Here is a 12,004-nt window from a genome sequence, read left to right as displayed (position 1 = left end):
GTGGTGCTGTCTATGATGGAAATGACTAGCTTTTATTTGTTCTGTCTATGCAGGACTAGTGTGATTTATGTGAAGCAAATTGGAATACTTTAATGTGGAGCTACTGGTTTTGTGGAAAATCATTATACACCCATACTTTTTTATAACAATCAGATGTCTGAAGTGCACATCAAAGTGAATAGAACTGTTAGGTGGGAATGGGAGCTATAAATAGATGAAAGTAACTGACCCTGTTGTCATTTGCTCAATTTAAACAATCATTGATTTGGCTTTGTAAGACTAATATGTATATGCGTGAAGTAAGATATTCTACTGCAGTAACCACTGTTTACTAATTAGCACAATCTGACATGAGTTGTATACAGAAAAGTGGATGTAAATGACTGCTACAGACGTCATCTTTGGTTACAAGTGACTCACTGCTGCTGTTATTTGATCACTGTTATACAGTTGTCTATGATCTGATGTGGCAGGAGTAGAGTCAGATAATGAATATGTTAAATCAATATAAAGCCAGTATTGCTGTGACATATGTTTGCGTTATTATGGGGAGGAGGTTGTAATGTCTTTAAGAGTAAGAAGATGCCCATAATTTGCTCACAAGGCAAACATTTCCTGCACATAATAAGAATCATTTTCACTTGCAGTAGTGTTGCTATTTCATTGCACATAACTTTGACTGAGTTCTTGGCTTTTTCTGTGGTAAGTCTGCATGTCCTCCCTCTGTCTGTGTGGATTTATCTATGTGATTTGGTTTACTCCAGCACACCAAAGACATGACATAGGTGAATTGGCATTACTCCAGTTCAGGTATGCATGCAGCATATGTGTTTCTGCATCTTGTAATAGACGTGGATTGTCAGGGTAAGTGTCAGCACGTGTGCTAGTTTGTGCAAAACATCAGTATAGCTTGGTGTAAAAAGTTATCTGTGGGCACAGACAATATAGTTGGGTCCATTTATAACTCCTCTGGGTAGCAGCACAAAAAACAGAGAGTTAAGTTACCTTTCAAAAATAAGGCCTAAAATATATTACAGAACACCTAGACCCTCAACATTTCTGACAGCCTATGGGTCCCCACATTCCAGACAGTATAAGTAGAGTTTGGCACACGCTTAGCAGTGGCCTCTGCCCTGAATCTCATCTAGTCTACAATTGGCTCTGCTTGGAGGTGTGCATAGAATGGTTATAGTTTGCGTAGGGGGCAGTAGACAAAATTATCATTATTTCTTTCTCTTTCCTCACAAATCTCAGAGATGCACACAAGATATCATTATAGCTTGTCTGATGGCAATGTACTGTTAAGGACGGGAATGTGTTACAGTGATCATTATATTTTTCACTTACTTCGGAATCAAATATTAGATGCATCAAAAGGTGGTTATTTATTGGTGGCAAGGTTAAAGAGGCATGCTGTTTGTATGTCTGAAATGTATTGCTGTGCTCTGTTTGTTCTGTAAGTTTTGTACCAGTCTGACATCAAAGTGGTGCACAGAAAGTGACTGTGTTTTGGGGATAGGGGTGAGGAGGCATGCTGTATATATGTTTGACAGCAGACACTTGAAACATCCGTGCAGCCATTTATGCTTTCGCCCCAGTCCTTTTTTTTGTTTGTTTGTTTTTCAATTTTTTGGGGGGAGGGAGTATTTAGTTTATTCCTTGATAGCAAACATATCCTTTCCCATGTTTTTTGTTAAGACTATTACTATGTCAAAGGGTTGGAAAATAGCTCTAAAAATACACCTAAAAACTCTTAGGAACCCCATGGCTTCTGGGGGCCACTATGCCCATCTCAGGGGCTTAGGCTTAATTCAGCTACTTCCTCCACAGTTATCACACTGTTCTCTGCCCCAATTAGTGCACATTGAATGCAGGAAAAAGGTGATCTGTAAGAGAAGCCATGAGAAAAGGTACATAGAAGTAATTTGGATGATGTCATTACTTCCGTACCAGGTGTTTATTTTTTTGTAGCCCATCTTGAATAACTTTTCCATCATGGAACCTTAATCCTAGACTGCCATTTCATCTAAGGCTCTCTCTACACTACACATTTACAAATATGCAACAAACTTGCCAAAACATAAAATAAATCATTTCAGAACTATTGTAGAAGTGAAGTATGAGATGGGACCTTCATAGAAACAATATATAATCTACTTAAAGGCATATAGAACAAACTTCACAATTACCATGTGCGACTTAAAATCAATGGAAAATAGCAATCCAATCTAAAAAATACAGAAAAAATGGATAAATAGGCAATGTAGAGTTCTGCTTCATTTTACAAATTAAATATTGTGTTCTGTATGATTACAGAACCCATTTTTATGCCTCCTGTCTTTATCACTCCTTATGAAGCTCAATCTATAAACCTTAAAATATTTCACATTCTGCAAACCCCCCCTGGTATCTATTTATATATAATTATACATAGTTCATCAAGAACAGAATGTACAAAAAAAATGAATAAACTATAACAGACTGGGTGTTACAATTAATTCAGTAAAAGATGCTGAAGTTATTCAAGATGGGTACAAAAAAAATAAACAGCTGGTACTGAAGTAGTAACTTCATATTTAATGTCAGTAAAAGTACATACGAATGTAGGAACAACACTAGGCAAAGAATCACAGGGACCATAAGAGGCCTAGCCATATGCACCTTAAAGTAGATAAAGCTAATAGTCTGTATCACCCTTTACGAGTACTTAATAATGTATGCTAAGACCTGGCAGAAAGGATATAAATGATAATTGCTTAATCAATGGCTAAATCATAAAAATGACACTATCATTAAAAACAAGTTAAAAGTAGACAAAATTTAAACTTTGAAGCCAAAAGGGGTTAAAACTAAACAACGTCAAAATACAACTTAAAACCAAAACAGATGCTGTCAGAGTACGAAATGGACAACTGCAACTCATTTATTAAGTTAAAAACAAATATAATATATTTTATTATGTTAATGTAATTTTATATAAAATTGATGTGATATAATTGTCATTAAATTTCACTAATAAAAATAATTAAGAAAAAAAAACAAATAGAATCATAAACATTAAGAGGTTTCATCCCTAAAGGTTTTGGGAATTCATTAGGTTCATTACCTTTTCAGAAAATACAAACAGCACCATAAAACCCTTTTTAGAGAAGGTTCACACATTTACTTAAATTAATCATGGCTCGAAATATCTCAACTTTAAAATACATACTATCAAGATGTATTCATTTATTCATGGTGGTGGTGATTCAACATTTAATTTTAACTGCCACCAAAGCTCACATGCCGCCAAACTGTCCTCCCATGATCCTTCTCTTGGATTTACATTTACCTTCTCAATTACTGACCATACAAAAGTATGTCATAGTCCTTACGCTTAAAGTCTCTGATCTCTGCCTAACACAAAACTTCCGTCCTCCTCCCTAAATCAAAATTCCTCTATCCTTCCCTAAACATATACCACTTCCACTCCATGGACCTAACTCCTCGAATGCACCTTAACCATATAAATCCCCTCCATTGCCTAAATCTGAATTTCATAACCACTCCCAAAACCTAGAGTCTCCTCATGCTCTCTAACCCTAAAATGATCTCCTACATCCCAAACCAAAAGTTCATGTACTCTGAAACTCCTCATCCCCTCCCAAAACATAAATTCTCTGATGGCTCGCTAACCCTAAAACTCTAGTCCCCTCTCCCTAAACTTAAACTGCTTGATCATTCACTAAATATAGAACTCCACTTCCTCCCTGTAATCCTAAATTCACTAAATTGCTCCCAAACCATAAAACATCCCTCTCATTCCCTAAACCTAAAGTCACAGATTGCTCTTTAACCCTAAACTCCTGTCCTACTCATTAAACATAAAGCTCCCCTTCATCTCCCTAAACCTAAATTCATCTCCTAACCTAAAATATAATCCACAGTCCCACACCCCTTCCTCTATACCCCCAAAGTTTCTACAAATGCCTGACTGAGACTTGAATAGTATGTTATAGCAAGGTGCAGAAGCTCTACTCTTGCCACATGACTGCCTTACAATGCCTGAATGCATTTGAGTTTAAGTGCAAGTGGTAGTCTATACAAAATGCAACAAGGTCAGTTCCCTGGCTGTGAGTCTATGGTCTTTGAGCAGCCAGGACTTGGGCAGTTGTAGGAGACCTTCTCTAGCCCATCTAATTCTAAAAGGCATGTGTAGTCCCTGCAGGAAGACCATTTTACTACTTTATAACTCACAAATCAAAACCACTATTAAATATTATCCTACATCTTGTAAACTTCAAACAAGCTAACTAAATGTATTTTAAAAGGGCTGATGTCACAGTGCTCGATGTATGGGCCATTTGAAATGTCAAGACCCGCTACAGCTAGTCCCAAAATGTGGACATTAATGGCCAAAAGATGGTACTTTGATATACTAAGTCTGAGATGCCATTTCTAAGAATATTCCCTCTGAGGTATGGTGATCTCAGAGTTAGTATATGTAAGTTTGGGGGATGTGGGGGACTTGCCCTCAACCCTCCCAAAAAAGAAGTTTTAAGGAAAAGAGCAATTTCTGAGATTCGCTCATCTCCGGACTTTCAGTCCTTTTGGGGCTTTTTTGGCTTTTTGGCAAAGTGTATTTTGAGTGACGACATTTCAATAGGGAGCCACATGGCTGTCTTCCTTGGTCATGTCATGGATTCATAGGTACATAAGTAGATAGGTGCATAGGTATTTACTAGATCTCAAGATGCTCAGCCTTACATTCTCATACTATTAAGCCCTTTTATATTCTATATGATTAACCCAGAGATGGGTCACAGAAGGATGTGTTAGGACATTCTCATTTTTGCCCTATTCATGAGGGACAGGGCTGCTAAATCAGATGTAGATTTGTAGTTTCCTATCCATTCATCTATATGATATATGAATACAGTAGGTGAAGTACTTTGCCTTATGCTGAGTGGAAGATGGTCCCATAGAAGTGGTGTGCTCTGTGAAACAAACCTATCCTCACTACTTGTTCTGTTTATGTTGTAAAAGAGACTGAGATCCATTGAGCAGGTGTTTATGCTATGAATGGACTTTCAAATGTGTAATAGGTGTGACAGAACAGGGTCTGTTGAAGCTGTATATGTAAGGCAGAGGAGACCTCTCAGTAGCCTGTCTGATACAGAGAAGATGGACATGGCTTTGAGATGGTCTGCAAAGGTTTTACAATACACGCCCTTGTTCTTTAAATGAGAAAGTGGAGTGGTATTTCCATCTGTGACAAGTGTTTGGACAGGTATATACAAAAATGGTCATCCTCAAGGATCAGCCTAATGAGTACCAAGTACAGTGGATTAATTACATCCCTGGATCTGGAGCAGCACCTTTCGATAAAAGCTGTGCAATGAAAAAGGGCTTTCCTGGAAGAGTGGAAATGTGATGACCAAAGGACAGTTAATTGTTGACACAGGTTCCCAGATCTCTCACTACAGAATCAATTCTCAGGGCTGTTTTGTCAATGTGATAGTTAAAAGGGGAGTTATGCTTGCAAAGGATATTATTCTGTATATATTAGTATCTATTTTTAGTCCATTGTTTTAACAACAACTATTTGTTTGGGACAGACCCTCTTGGAAGATATTGGTGTCTTTTGGAGAGTTTAAGATGGCATCAAATTTGCAGTCATCTGCAGACTTGGTCAGCTTCAAACCAATAACATTCCCATTGACCTCCAAGAAGTGAATGCCAACTAGGAGTGGTCCAAGGACTGAACCCCTGGAGTACACAACTAATGACAGGTCTTTTGCAAGAGGCAGAGCAACCTATCCTAACTTCCTGGATTCTATTTGTGAGATCATTTGCTATTGAATGAGTTACGTAGGGACTGAGATGAAGCAGGGAGAGTCTGTCTACAATATCAGAGCATGAAATGACATTGAAGACTTTTACAAGGTCTAGATATGCAGTGTGCACTCTTCTGCCCTCATCCATTACTTCAGTAATGTGTATAAAGGAGTTGACCAGGTTAAGTAGACAGGACCCATCCTTAAGGAATCTGAATTGGGTTGCATCAAGAGTCTATGCATTACCTATATCCCCATTTATTAATTATATAATGATTGTAATCCAAAAAGGAGCAAAACTGAGAAAATTCAAAGCGAACTGGACAACCAGGAAAAAGTACAATTTTATTTGAGCACTTTCATCAATTTTTAACTATGACTTCTTCAGAATAAAATCAAGTTACACTCAGAGTCTTATGTAACCAGTGCAATAAATCAGTTAAAAAAGCACTTGTAGAATGTACATCCACTTTTAAAGGTACAGGCTCCCTTAAAGCATTTTACTAGCAAGCCATGTAAATTTTTACCATAGATGTTATATTTCTTTATATATATTTTTTTCAAAACCAAGAACAAATAAAATCAATAACATTCTTGTCATGGTTGTAAGAGACATTAAATATTTAAATGCCGAAGTCTGCTTTTAATTTAAAAAAACTACTAAGTGAGACCATATCATTAAGCCCTGGGCTAGTGGTGGCATTGACCCTCAATTGCCATAATAGTTCTTTATACTCCAGCATATGGTCGATAGGGCCACCCCTTTCGTCTATGATGATCTGTTCAAGAACTATAAACTTGAAATAGTGACCTGGGTGAAGTTTAATAAGTTTGGCTAATGCATTTGTGATGTTACATTTGTCTATATCATAAACATGTTGGTAAATGCAAGTTCTAAAAGCATTTTTGGTTTTTCCGATATAGAAGCATGAACAAGTCTGACAAATGCTGGCGTAAATGACTTTTTTACTGCCACAATTGTGTTTCTGAAATAATCTAACCCTCCATAACCTTTTAGTAAAACACTGTCTCCCTCTAGTATGTGCTTACACTGGGTGCACTGCCCACATTTTTGTCATTTTTCCCAGTCTACCGGTGGTACTACTAGATGGATGTCTTTCAAGAATATTTTTGATGCTGGTGTCCTTTCTGTAAACCACTATGGGGGCTTCACCAACCTTCTGACCTATGCTTTCATCACTGTTAAGGATGAACCAGTTTTTGAAAACAATGTCCCGAATCAGTGGGAACTGTGGAGTATATGTGAGGATGAACCAGAAATGCTCTGTCTCATATCGCCTACTTAGAGACTTACAAAGCCATGTCTGACCTAGCTCTGTTAGAAATGCTACATCTAAAGAAATCCCAATACCTCCACAGCACACGCTCCAGAGACCTCAAACTCATTACCACAATCAATTGAACATGCTGGAGGGACAGGTTCATAACCCAAAGACTACCCATGCTCTGGAATAGACTTCCCATACATGTCAAGCTGAGCACCTCACTGGCCTTCTTCAAGAGAAATCTTGATGAGTGGATGGAAAATAGAAAATTCACCCGAGGGATCACTCCAGTGGCTTTACTCGACAGAGGCACTGGGAGCTAAGGTCGGGTGGCATGGTGCCAGGGTAATCCTATGGGCTAGGGTTGTAAAGGCTCCAGGGCACCTATGAACCTATGAACCTATAATTACCCAGGCTCACTGAAGCCCCACCTTTCTGCGAGGGAATGGCTGCAGCTGTCATTTATTCATACAGCATGAAGTCTATTTTAAGCCCCACCTTTCTGCAAGGGAATTACTGCAGCTGTCATCTATTCATACAGCATGAAGGCTGGTATTACATGGCTTTGGCAGGGGATCAGACACGTCATATTTCAGGCTGACCAATACACAGCCTGGTATGTTATCTGTCATAAACAGTATTCTTGGTCTTAGATAGTGTCATTAGTGAAGTTAAAAACTGAAGTATTTTTTATATGTAAAAGTTGTTTATTCAAGGTGAATTTGATGGTAATAGTTTTACAAGAATAATAATTTCAATGGATCTGGAGAAAATGAAAGAAGTAATGTTAGAAGACGTATTGGAAAATTAACTAGATTGTGTGGATGGGGCCCAACCTAAAAATCATGGCTAAGACATGAACTCATCAGGACTGCAGTGGAGAAGGTAATACATGACATAAGACATTTATTGAGGTTATCGATTCATTATGTAAACCAAGTGGATAATCTGCACATTGACGACTATAATTTACTGTACAAGTAGTATGATTCTGTCATTTTTAAAACAAAAAATCTACTGAAGTTCTGAGATAAGGCACGGGTAACATATAAACAAAAAGTATGCATAGAACAATGATTAGTTTCACTTGGTGACAAGGTAAAAAGAAGAAATTTAAGACTGAATGGTATTTTAGAATGCAAGGAGGATGTGGATTGTTTAGGATTTATTCAAACAAAGATGCTGCTCTGGAAAACACTTACAAGCTTGTTGGTACTTAATTGATTTGTATGGATATTAAGAAGCCTGCCTTTACCTTCCCATGGCAGTTTTTGGCCCTTATATTTTACATATGAATAACCCAGAAGAGGACAGAACAAGGATAGGTCGGGTAATTTACTTGTTGTCCACATCCATAAGAGACATGGGTGCTAAACCAGAGGAATGAATTTGTGATTTCTCATTCTCTCATCTTAGCAAGAACTCCATGGGTATAGAGAAAGTATACAAACTGCCTTTATCCAAATATTAACAAGAATATGGTAGGCCCAGAACAGTACCGGTTCATTTTACATCTAAGTAAGAAGAGAAGTAACAACTGTGAGATATGGCAAAGAGATATCAAGGGAAAACTCATCCAGTTTTTGTAGATTGTTACTTCTCAGAAGTTAGCAGACAGCACAGATATCAATTCACTGAGGTAATTGGGGAATTTAGAAGGCAAAGATTAAAATTTAAACTCACTCTTTCTGCAGTTTTGAAGATATTTTTCCAACCAGTATGCAAACTTTTATCAATGATAAATCAGTAATGGATAGACCATAAGAAATGCCACAATTGTAACATCATGTTTTATAGGTTCATAGGGGTGTACTAGGCTAATGGCCCTGGAGCTTTTACAAGCCTAGCCCATAGAAGTGTCCTGGCATTGTGCCGCCATTGTTAGTTCCCAGTGCCTCTATGAAGTAGAGCCACTGCAGTGATCCCAGGGTGAACTTTCTATTTCCCATCCACTCATCAACATTTCTCTTGAAGAGGGCTAGTGAGGTGCAATGCTTGACATGTATGGGAAGTCTATTTCACAGCATGGGCAGTCTCTGGGTTATGAACCTGCCCCTCCAGCATGTTCTGTTGATTGTGGTAATGAGGTTGCGGTCTCTGGAGCGTGTAGTGCAGAGGGATTAGGATTTCTTTAGATGTAGCATTTCTAACAGAGCTGGGTCAGACATGGCTTTGTAAGTCAAGCAGAGATCGCCTCTTAGTAGACGATATGAGACAAGGAATAGCTGGAGTTTTTTGAGTCTGTCCATGTAGGACATGTGTTTAAAGCTTAGGATCCTCTTCATGAGGTTCTTTTGTGGCCTCTCCAGCTGTTGCAGGTGTCTAGTGAGGTACATGCCAAATGGGGCATTAAACTCTAAGATTGGTCTAATGAGGGAAGAGTAGAGAGAGATAATGACCTCTTTCTTCCTGGATGCAAAACCCTTAGAAATGAGATGTGCCACACAGAAGGACTTTCTGACCACAGTGGCAATGTGGTGGTTAAAGGAGATGTTGCTGTTAACCTGTGTCCCCAGATCTCTTATAACACCTTCAGTGTTCAGTGGGCTCCCATCAATGTGGTAATTACTGGGAAATTAGTTTTTCCCAAAGGGGATGACGACGCATTTTTTGGAATTAAGCTTAAGGCCGTGGTTTCAACACCAGTCATTGGTCTCAGTGAGACTTTTCTGTAGGATGTCTGCATCACTTGGGGAGTTAATAATGGCTCCCAGCTTGCAGTTGTCTGCAAATTTGGTCAGCCAGAGTCCCTCTGTGTTGGCCTGGACTTCTGAGAAGTAGATGCCGAACAGGAGAGGACCCAGGACTGATCCCTGTTGGCAGTCTGACTTGGAGTCCGCTACTTTCACACTGTGTGTTCAATCTGTGAGCCAATTTGCAACCCACCTAATGATATAGGGGTTGATGCCTAGTTTGGCAAGTTTATCAATAATTCCTGAGTGAGGAATGGTATCAAAGGCCTTGACCAGATTGAGGTAGGCTGTGTGAACTGCCTTACCTTCATCCACTGCTCTGGTGACTGACAAAGAAGTCAACCAGGTTGAGCAGGCATGATCTACATTTCACAAAACTAAACTCCGTGGGATCTAGTGTTTGGAGATTCCCTGTGTCCTTGTTAATTAGGTCCATGATGATGTGCTCCATAGCCTTACATATCAGACTTGTCATGCTAATGGGGTGATAATTTCCAAGGTCTGCAGTCACTCCTCCTTTATGGAGAGGGATGACTGTAGCAGTGCACCATTCGGTAAGGACAAAGTCTGACATGAGGCTGTGAGCGAACAGAGTACACAGATGTGGTGCCAGTTCACTTTGTAATTCATGTAGAACACAGCCAAGGATATTGTCAGGTCCCATGGAAGCTGTATTCTTGGCCTTAGACAGTGCAGCTTTAACTGTGCTGCAGTAATGCAGGGTGCCTGCCATTCTTCCAGTATTGAGATTGGTCCTTTGGGGGAGGGTAAAGTTGGCACTGAATCTGTCGGCCAGTATGTTGGCAATATCTGTTGGCTCAGTATAGGAGCTGCTATTGTGCAGTAACACAGAGCAAATCTGGGTATTACCTTGCAGATTCTTGATATAACTAAAGAAGGCTTTGTGGTTGTTTTTAGTGTTTGCCTCAATTCTGCCTTCATAGCTGGCTTTAGAGGTTTTGATGAGGGATCTCAACTTTTTGTTGAGGCTAATAAGGGAATTTTTTCAGTCTTGGAACTTCACATTTTCTGCAACAATTTCTTCTTTCTGTTGTAGAGTTTATTAATAGCAGGGGACCACCAGACTGGCATCCTTTTCTTGGAAAGAGCATCTTCGTTCTGTTGGGTATGGCTAGTTCCATGCATTTATGTATGTATTTGTACAGTGCACTGGTGTATGATTCGGCAGTCATGCATCTATTTTCCATTGGCATGGGTACCATGAAGTTTGCCACCTCTGTTTTTAGGAGTCCAAAGTCAGTTTTGGAGAAGTTTTTCATGGTGGATACCTTTGCGGGGGGTGTGGGTGAGATGTAAATTTCCATGTTGATTAGTTTGTGGTCGGATCAACCACGGAGGAATTGACTATTGCTGTAGAGAAATGGTTGCCCAGGTTAGTAATAACCAGGTCAAGGATGTTACTTCCTCTAGTGTGGGTAAGAATGAGCTGGTCCAGGGCATTGGAATTGATGAATTCCAGGAAGCGTTGGGCTAGTGCATTGGTGCTTGAGTAGTTTTCCCAGTTGATGGAGGGGTAGTTGAAGTTTTGATAAGAAAGAGCCTAATGGTCTTCCAAACACTGGAGATAATTCAAAATTAGAGAAGTCAAAAGTTGTCTGGGATGATCAATTCCATTAAAGAAGGGATTAAAGAGTTTCATTCTTTGCCTCTCTTAGTAAATGGAGGACAAAAGACCATTGATCTGCACGATAGACTGGAGCTTGATATTTTAGGAACATTTGCTGTATACTATGATATTATTCAGTAGTTCAATTGTATTAGAACATTACCCAGAAACATAAAAATGGTCTTGAAATGGCAAATATTGTAGTAAGAAATCTGAGGAGCCTAACTCGAAAGATACAGGGGAATGTGTGTATTTGGAAACTCCTTTTTTTTTTCAAATGATGTCAGCCTGATACGTTTATCACTGAAAGCTGCTTTCAGTGAACAGGTGATGCTTGCCCATTCTCCAGTGTTGTATGACCATGGAGTTGGTATATATAATTTAGGATATGTGTGCGGTGGGTCTATCCCCGCAAAGAGGTCCAGCGGGGCTTGCTCCACCTGCAATAAAGCTTAAAACTACTGTTCACTGAAAGTGGTTTTCATCAATATTTTTTTTTTTTGATGTTTCATCTATCTGACAAAAAGCATTAAACCAATAATCATGAATCCACATACAGCTAATTTCTTATTGCAGCAATCT

The sequence above is a fragment of the Protopterus annectens genome, chromosome 12.part0 (assembly GCF_019279795.1).
Source record: "Protopterus annectens isolate FY-2018-M chromosome 12.part0, PAN1.0, whole genome shotgun sequence".
NCBI lineage: Eukaryota > Metazoa > Chordata > Ceratodontiformes > Protopteridae > Protopterus > Protopterus annectens.
This window is presented reverse-complemented; position numbering follows the sequence as displayed.